Here is a 6,825-nt window from a genome sequence, read left to right on the forward strand (position 1 = left end):
CAGACGGGAGAACGGGTTTTATATCCTCCTCCCGGAGGTGGGCGCGGCCTAACAAGTAGGTGTAGTGATGCTGCTCACCACCATCACAGGTGTGACCACACAGGGCGTGGTGGGTTGGTATTCAGGTTTACATTATGATACGCAACGGCTGTCAGAACACTGGCTATTTTAGGTGGGGCAAGTTAGGCGTGTGCGCCTTTGTTCAGTCAAGGTTGTCACCTTTGATTAAGCTTGTCTGGTCTCAGCCGGAAGTAGAGGAAAAATATTCCTTCACAGGCATTCTGAGGCTAACTTGCCCCAGTGACTTGTGGTGTCACATGTCTTACAAGAACTGACCAAAAGATCGGGACTATGTGTCATTTTAATTGCATTTTAGACATTAAACATCCCCATATAACATTTTAAGTAATGAGGTTAATTTCAGGCATGCAGTAATCAGTCCATTAGCCTGTAAGTTTTAACTAAATTATCAATAGGCTATTAATTTTACAGCTTTGAACACTTTCTCAAAATATTCAAAACTAAGTCTGTGAGTGTTTTAAAAGCCTAAAGAGAGCTTTGTTTGTGACTCTACGTATCACTATTTTCCTAAGCTGAATGCTAATACGCTCACAATGACAATGCTAATGTACACAAGTTTAGCAGGTATAATGTTATTCATGTTCACCATCTTAGTTTAGTGTCTTAGCATGCTAATATTTCTCAATTTGCAAAATAATGGCCAAACAAAATGTGTAAGAATGGTAACGCTCGACAAAAAGTCACCAAAGCTAATAGCCTTCATCCTTTGAGGGCCGTGAATGTACCTGTTTTTTTTCCCCTCCATGCTTGTTGTGTAACTTTTCAAACACAATCCTGTTCTGCAGCTGCTGCTGCTGCTGTCACATCCAAAATGGATGCATCAGTTATTATATATGTGCATGTGTGTATACTCTTAGTTTGATGTGAAAAGCTGGAATAGTGAATCCATCTATTTTCATACAACTGTAATTGCTTGTGGACAAAAAGATGCTCCATACCAACAGGCCTCAAACATCATTTTTCAAAATAATCTGTCAGCACAATACTGACATTTGAGAACTTCACTCATCACAATCATGCTAAAATGCACTTTCTAACAAAAATCTGAAATCAATTTGACTTTGGACAAAAAGGTTTCGGTGTTTCTGTACAGTACCTCCCTTCTGCAAAGAGGTCAGACAGAGGTCTGCAATTCTTCTTCAGATAACAATCATATCATGTCATGTTGTGGCTTGATGGTATCCTGGCAGGTCTGTGTTGGCCAGTCTGTCAGCATGTTTTAATCCAACGGACTTCAACACACGACATGTGTATTGCAAAAGGTAGCCAGCCTGCTGTCTGATCCCCCAGCTGCAGATGCACAACACTGAGACATTGCACTGGGATCCAGGATGACTGACTGCAACAGTGTTTTGGTGCTCACAAATATGAAGTTTCAATCAAAATGTTTAGGGATCTTTCCCTCTCTCTCTGATACCAAACCAATGCCTATCTTCCGTGCAAGCAATGTTTTGAAGTGAATGTAAGGTTGGCAGCAAAAGTTGCATACTCAAGGAAAAACAGGAAAACCATGAAAGCCATATTATTCAAATTTTCACAGCCGCTGCCAAGTGGTGTTGTTTTAAGTAATAACTAATGAATCATTCCAAAACTGAGTAGGCTCCAGTTCCCATGAAACATGTTTGTTCTCACAACTGCAGTCATTTATAAAAGCATGTCTAAATTATTTCTAATTACCAGTATGCACCATAATCTGTGGTTTTTTTGGTTACCTGTCTCTTTAATTATGCTTCTTGAGAAATGTAGAAAACCTCCAGTAAGTCTGTCTTGTGAGGCAATATTCACTATGAAGTAATCGCAGCGTTTAGACAATTTTCTCTGTAAATATGTCTTATGAAGTGATAGCAGTACTGACATGCAAATACACTTCAAAGCAATATTAAACAAGAACAGGCATTTTTGCAAGTTGGTGCCACCACAGTCAAGTGCAATTCAATTTTGGGCATAAATAAAGATTGTAAATATAGATTGCACCTTGATCTTTCACTCTCTTTTTCTCAGTTTTTCCATCAACAGTCTTCTCTGCCTCTGCCTTGATGCTCATACTGAGAATACCCATCTAACTCCGTCTTTCAGCTAACGTTATGCATTTGCATCCAAGTTACACAGTGCAGAAACAGTTTCATAGATAGATAGATAGATGACTTTATTTATATTATTAGGTTGTCATAGCAGTCCGGTATACTTCACAAGTAAAACACACAATGACACAAAATACTGGGTATAAAAATAGAATAAAATACACTAAAGAGCACTTGTATGAAAATAAATAATAGTAAAACAGTATCAGAATATACCATTTTTTCAGAGTGCAAAAGGTGACAGGTAGATTTAGTCCAGGTGTGTAATCGTGGCTCTGACAGAGGTAGATGAGTTGTAAAGTCTGATTGCAGTAGGTAGGAATGATTTCCTGTATCGTTCCTTAGAGCAGCGTGGTTGAATGAGTCTGTTGCTGAAGCTGCTCTTTAGCTCGTCCAGTGTTTTGTGGAGGGGATGAGAGGGATTGTCCATGATTGTCAGCAGTTTAGCCAGCATCCTCTCCTCCACCACCTCCTCCAGGGTGACAAGTTTACAGCCAACAACAGACTCTGCCTTCCTGATCAGTTTGTTCGGTCTGTTGGTGTCCTTTGCCTTGATGCCCGCACCCCAGGACACCGCAGCAGAGAAGATGGTGCTCGTCACAACAGACTGATAAAACATCTGCAGCATCTCGTTACAGATATGAAAGGACCTCATTCTCCTCAAGAAGTAAAGCTGGCTCAGGCCCTTCTTGTAGATGGCCTCTGTATTGGTGGACCAGTCAGTCAGTTTATTGTCTAGTCCAGTTTATTGTCCACTTAGTGGGAATGACAGAGGCACCATTATCCACACTACATTTCAGAGTAAAACAACAACACTAATATTTTTGTATTAACAATGGATCGAATGACTATGTGTAATGTGTTGGGGTCACTTGTAAACCCACAGAGAATTATCACCCAACTCTGTGATGCTTCTCAGTTTTACAGTGACTTTGCACTCACTTTACTGTTTTTATTCACTGCCCACAACTGCAATGAGTGTCATTTCCAGACACTGCAAGCAGCTGTTTTCATAATAATAAAAAAAGAACAACTCTGATTAAATGGCATAAATTTTACATGCCCAGGACTGAATGGCAGACAGAAGTAGCTTTTAGCTGATTAGCATAGCTCAAAGAAGAAAATTTAGTTTTGCCCTGCAGTGTAGAGTAACCTAACCTAATGTGCATGTTTTTGGGACATACATGCATGCTAATACATTGTTGGGCTGTCCCTAAAAAGTCCAAAAAATCTGTTAATGCATATTTAAACCAAGCTTAGGTGTACAGCGATTAAACTAAGCATAGGCTGACATAGGTTTATGATCAAGATTACACCAACAAAAGATGTTAAACATGGTTTGACAATCAAGTTTAGATTGTAGTCAGAACCAATAATGCAGCTTAAACTAGGGATTTGAGGTCATGTTGTGGAATAAAACACTGAGAATGTAGCTCAGTCATTGCTGAACATGCAAAAAAATTGCAGTTTGAGTTTGTTGTCTCGGGATATGAATTTAAATTCTTAATGATGAATGCCAAACTTAGTATGATACCTGAGCTAAAATTAGGGTTAGAGCAATACATTGTTTTCAGTGTAGTGTCAGGTTAGTATTAGCCTTTGCCTCAGCCACATTTTTCTGTAAGATTAAGGTAACTCTTTAGTCTTTAGGGTGGCGTTTCTGATGCACTTTATGGGTTCGTCCATTCTGTCCAACTATCCCCTCTAGTGGCTACAAAACTTTGTGAACCACTGCTAATGTGCAGAGCTGACCCCCTGGCTGACTGTAAGCAAAAATGTAACAATTATACAATAACAAGACAATAATCAACCCGTGTGTCCTTACACTGTCTTGTAATAGATGACAATGTCCGGTGTAAATAGTTCTAATAAGATCATTAACCTAACATAACCTGGATAAACCTCAGTAAGGCTGGAATGCTAACTGTGAAATAATTGGAGAATGATATTTTTTGACAGTGGATCCAAATTATTCAGAATTTACAATTTAGTTTCCTCATTTTGATATAAGATATAAGAACTACCATATGTCTTATTGAATAAGCATAATAAGCAGGTCTCTGTATTACTCTGTATTGCACGACTCCCACAATGCCTTGTTAACAGGCTGTTGCTCTCATAACCTGGGTTTATGACATGTGGTCACATTATCATGTTCCTGCAGGTTAGATCAAACACAAAACTGCCTCTAAGCCTAGTTTGTCACTTTACCTGACATACCAACACTCCATTCACCAGGCCCTCTGCTGTCCCATTAACTGCCAGTAATGAGTGCACAGCCCTGACTTGTTGAGCTGTTTGAAATATTTGCCCATCCTTGTTTTACATAATGCTGAAGAATAACTAAGTATGGCACTCCTAGTCTAATTGTTTTGTGAGAAGAGAGTACTGTGTAACCCTAAGGTGCTTTGGCAAATGTCAAACAGATGATGACAAGGATAATAGTTTTTCAGGCCCTGTCGGAAAACTCCTTTTTGTTAAGGATGCAAATATATGATGATACTGACTTTGAAGTAATTGTTTTAGAGTTCCCTCAGGTTGTTAACCTTTAATAAGTATTAAACCAACAATAAAGAAAACATTTAATTTTTTTATATAGGCTTTTTCTGTTGCTTTATGGTAACTTTATAAAAAAGGTAAAAAATAAAAAAATTGAATTAAAAATTTAATATATATTTAAGTGCCAAATTAGCTTACATAAAATTTTGTTTTAGGCCCATGTATTTGTTCAGCTTTTAAGTATTTTTCTTTCTTTTTTCAAATTATACTGGGTATAAGATGCAAGTGTTTACATAATAAACATAAATATAGCCATATAAAACTTTTATTTAACTGAAATCCAGCCTGAAAATCTAAGTGTGTATTAATATCCCCTCATCACAGAAAAACCAGAATGCCATGGCACAAAGTACTATCCATGATAGATACTACTGACAAATTCTGATTTCTGTGTGTCAACTTTCACAGTCAGTCAGGAGCAGCCATCCTGCCTGGTCTGTACAATGAAGAAACAAGCCATGCCTTTTACTGTATAGTTTTGCATACTTACCTTCAAAGGTATTCCTCTTGTCACGTTTGTCTTTATTAACTATGAAATTTATGGAATGATGTCAGTTAGGTTCCTTCCCACTGGTATGCTCAGCATTTAAGACTAAGGTGTGGAGGGTTTGGTTGAGACAATTAAAAGTGTGAGAGTGTGTCTGTGAAGTAAATGTGTGGCTCAGGCACAAGTGATGAAAACCTTGTTTTAGATGATAGGACATAGAGGTCTACCTTTGCTTATGATGCAAAAACCTCAAGTCATATACATAAAGATAAACTACATGGGCAAAGGTATACAATAAAGTATATTGACACCCAAATATTACACAGATATATATGTATATATGATTATTAATGAGCTCAAACACTCATGTTGGGCTATATGTTCTATTTGTCAGTCTGCATTCATCCCAAAGATGTTTCTTTATGCTGAAAGAGGAAATGACCTTCCCCAAACTGTTACCAGAAAATTGGAAGAACATTGTTGTCTAAAATACCATTCTGTGCTATAGCATTAAGATTTCCCTTCATGGGCTCTAAGGGGCTGAGATCAAACCATTAAAAAATAGCTGCCCTGAAACAAAAGTACACATATGCTTTTGACCATATAGTGTACCTAACTCTTTGTACATGTGTAATACGGTGGTTAGAGAACTTAAGTGTGGTAAGAGAAATCCAGAACGTTGCCAACTTTTTTCTAATGCAGTTATTCAGCTATCTATGGCGAATATTCTGCTGCTACTTTCGCTACAGGCTTTTCACTACCTTCCCTTGTAAAAAGCTGTCAGCTAGCCAGTCACTAACCACGTCTGTAGTTTGCTGATGAGCAAGCAGCATTAAATTGGTCTAGTTTTTTTTAAATACAATGAGGCTGATAAGAGTGGTGACTGAACCAAAACAACACAGTTTAGGACAAAAATCTGCTGGCATGGAGTTTTGTTTTGTTTTTTGTTTTTTTAAATATAATTTTTATAACAAATAAGTATTTGTATGTTTACCAAGTGTTTTTGCCTGTCAAACACCTTTAGTATAGCTGCTTGCACAGAATATGAGGGATCACATGAGAAACGATCAAAGAGAACCTAAGCGCCCACCCTTGAGGGGAACACAGAGGGAGGAATGTGAAGTCGCAGAGGTCAGGTACACGAGGGAGATATTAAGACTGTTCAGTTTTAAACCTGTAATCCAAGTCTCACTTGCTTTGTTTTCATTTTCTTATAGGTCCACCTCTGAAACCTCCAACTCTACTCCTGAAATTTGCCTAACAAGTCACTGCCTGCTTTTCCTCTTAGCCCTCAGTTACGTGATTCCCCTAAGCAAGCACTCCTGCCAATGTCAAGAAACATATGCCATTTCTTGGATCTTTGTGGGAGCAACATGACACCTGAAAACAGGCTTGGTGGCATTCCCTGTTTTTATTCACAGTCACAGTCATCTGTCCCAGACACACTACAGAGGTGTCTGCAACGCCCTTACACGTGTTGTTTTTTAAGGATTTTAAATTATTAATTGTCGTCATCTCAACCAATAGGTTGACAGCCACCTTGCTGAAAGGGTGTGGGAGTGTGATGACTGTAAATGTTCTGACAGTTCAGTCTGGGACCATGTGGTTAGCATGCTT

This window comes from Scatophagus argus, chromosome 2, assembly GCF_020382885.2.
Source record: "Scatophagus argus isolate fScaArg1 chromosome 2, fScaArg1.pri, whole genome shotgun sequence".
NCBI lineage: Eukaryota > Metazoa > Chordata > Actinopteri > Scatophagidae > Scatophagus > Scatophagus argus.